We start from the raw sequence: 3,395 nt of genomic DNA, 5'->3' as shown, positions 1-3,395 counted from the left end.
TTTTTGTGTTATTTGTTACTATTATGTCTACTACATATATGTGTGTGTATACGTACATACATATATACATATACTATTTCCTTCTCTGAGCATAAATCAGTGACTAGTGATGCTGAAAAATGGACCTTGGTGGTTTCCTCATAAGTCAAAGACGGTAAATTCAGGAGTGGGACATCATTTGGCCAGAGGGAGAGGATTTCCCTAACAGCTTGCCTCTCAGAGGAAAAGACAGCCAGGGTGATACTGAACATACATAGTTAACAAACTACTAGAGAAAGCCATCCCCTTGAGGTCCTGGAGATCTGGAATTGGATAATGCCTACCATTTATTTGCTTGAACAAAAGTGATATAGAAGTATGAGGCCTCTGTTTTTGACCTCTCTCATTCCTTCTTCCTCACCCACATTTTCCCTGACCAGGCCACTTTTAAGTAGATGAGCCAACTTTAGTAGATAGAGGGCTGACCTTCAAGTCAGGAAAACTTGGAGACAAATTTTGTTTTTGACACATACTAGGTGTATGACTGAGCAAGACATTTCTCAGTGCTGTAGGCAATTCTTTAGGACTCAAGTTACAGACTAATTGTTGATGCTCAGTGGAGAGGGTTTCTACATGGGGAATTCCCTATCCCAGTGAAATCCAGGTCTGGAACTCCCCTCCTCCCAAGAATATACCTTAAACGCCAAAAATATTTGTTCAAGTTTAGGGAAGTTGGGATGTGAAACCAAAAAGATCTTAAGAGATGATCTAGTTCAGTTTTTTCATTTTATACACAAGGAGTAGGAAGGGCAGAGAGGATAAGCGATTTTTCCAGGGTTACACAATAGCATGGTGTAGTGCCAATGCAATATTTACAGCACTCATGATCACGATAAAGACCATGACTATAAATATTGCATGGTGTTCAATCACAAAATATACCAGATTCTCCAGGTAGAGGGCAGAACTGAAACATTTATTTAGACACCAGGAAACCAAATCCCCAAACCAGTAAGCCTATTCCATCATAGTACCAAAGACAGCAGAAGCCATAATAACACTGAGAGCCACAGCATCCTTCAGCCTTCCCACAAACTAATACAAGATCAATATTTATTCACAAACCTCTCTATTTCCTAGCCTCAGCCTCCTCTCTCTCCCACATCTCTCTGGCACTGACCAGCTTCCTGTGGGCTCTGCTTCCCTTCAGCAAACTCCTCCCACCACAGGCTCCATGTGATTACATTCAACCTATTAGGGGGCAGTTTGCTTTCAAAGCAGGGGAGGTCTTCAAACTCCCCCCTAGGTCTATTAAGGGGCAGGGAAGATCTTCAAATTCCCATTCCCATTACACATGACTAGAATTAAAATCCATCTCTAGGTTCTGGATCTAGGGCTCTTTTCATGTTATCACCACTCCTCTCAAGTTTCACATAAGATTTGAGGCTAGTCTATATTTCAGTATATACCTGTTTCTATTTTACTTTCAGAGACCTTTTTTTCCAGTTTAAACTGATCTAGCCTTTAAAGGAAGCCTATCATTGTACTCCCCCCCCCCCCCAGTTTATGTTTCATAAATTCACAATTTGTAAATCACTGAAAATGTACCTATACTTCAGTAGAGGTCTTGTATCATATATTGTATATACGATAGATGGCTTATACTAGATTATAGGTTTGTTTAAGAAACTGATTGATAGGTGGCTAGGTGGTGCAGTCAATAGAGCACTGGCCCTGGAGTCAGGAGGACCTGGGTTCAAATCTTGTCTTCAGACACAACACAAAAACCAGCTGTGTGACCTTGGGCAAGTCACTTAACCCCAATTGCCCTCCAAAAAGCAAAAAAAAAATACTGATTGATATATGAGAAGAGGCAGGAACATCCCTGGGAAAGTTTGTGAACACAGATTCTCTCAAGGGCATAGAATTAACAGATGCTTCAAATTTTTGTTGTTATGTGGTCATTTCAGTCATGTCTGACTTAATGACCCCATTTGGGATTTTCTTGGCAAAAATATGGGAATGGTTTGCTATTTACTTCTCCAGCTTATTTTACATATGGAGGTTACCAAGGCAAACAGGGTTAAGGGACTTGCCCAGGGTCACATGTCTAGTAAAGTTTTGTCTGAGGCTGTATTTGAACCAGAGTTCTTCCTGACTCCAGGTCCAACACTCCATCCACTGCACCACATAACTGCCCCTATGCTTCACGTTAGGGGATGTCTTTTTCTTTTTTTTTTCTTTTGGTACTATACCTGTGATTACATTGCTATAGGGAACTCTCAGTGAGGAAATTCCCTGCACCAAAGCAGATCCGCATCTGGTCTTCTACTTAGTCTTAGAGAATTGCCTAGGGGCACTGAGAGGGTAGGAGATTGCATTACCAGAGTGTGTGAAAGTCAGGACTTGCTCAGGTCTTCCACACTCAAGGCTAACTTTCCAGCCACTTTGCTCTTTCTTAGGGAGTGTTATTTTAAAACATTAGTGTTTATCCAAATAATTTTCCATTTGACCTAAAATATTTTTGTGTACTGTTAACCATATTGAAAGCTATTAATTTGTGAAATCAGTAAAAATATGAAGTTGGATGTTTTGTCTAAAAGCACAGGTAGAATTTTGAGTAACTATTGGGTTGACCAAAGATTTTTCCCCTCCTCTAAAGGGAGAAAATTTTCTTTTCACAGTAGCATGTTTTCGAGAACCTGAGAGCCTGCATTCACACATTTATCTGTCTATCTCAGCAGCTAATGGGGACTGTCTGCTGAATAAACACCCCAAACTAGAGGAAATTCCAGGAGTGTCAGGAAAGATTTTGCTCATTAAAATAGTAGTTTTGAACCATCTGATTCATCTTTTTGTATGTGTGAGGCTTGAGTAATTTCGAAGCAATCTGGATGTACAAGAGGAAACAGCTACATAAAAACAGAATTCCTCCAACAATGTAGGTGAATTCCAAGTATGCTGAGCAAAATATCTATTCTCTTGACAATGGAATGGAATTTCTCCTACATGTTTAACAGGAAGGCATTGAAACATGGAGAAACAGGAAAAAAAAAGTTTGCGTATGTTATCTTGTTACCTTTTTAGGTTACATATAACTTAGACATAACAAGCATCCTCTTTTTCCAAATAGGTTCATTCCTTGGTCAATGGGATAAGATTAATTTTCTAATATTTTTAAAAGTTTGCATCACTTAGCTTTAATTTAAAGATTAGTTAAAAAAATGAAAAGAAATATTTCCCTAGAATAGTCTTATGATAAATATATGAGGTATAGAAAAGATGTCACCTAAAAGATATGGAATATTAAAAGTAATGTAGGCAATGGTCCTGGACTTTGGACAGGTCAGGACACAGCTGAATGACTATATTCTGGGTGCCATATTTTAGGAAGTATAAGGGTTATATGGGTGACC

This window comes from Petaurus breviceps, unplaced genomic scaffold (assembly GCF_028583685.1).
Source record: "Petaurus breviceps papuanus isolate PSGF00001 unplaced genomic scaffold, PetGlider_PUasm1.0 175, whole genome shotgun sequence".
In the NCBI taxonomy this organism is placed as follows: domain Eukaryota; kingdom Metazoa; phylum Chordata; class Mammalia; order Diprotodontia; family Petauridae; genus Petaurus; species Petaurus breviceps.
The sequence above is the reverse complement of the archived record's forward strand: the minus strand, read 5'-3'. Positions refer to the sequence as shown.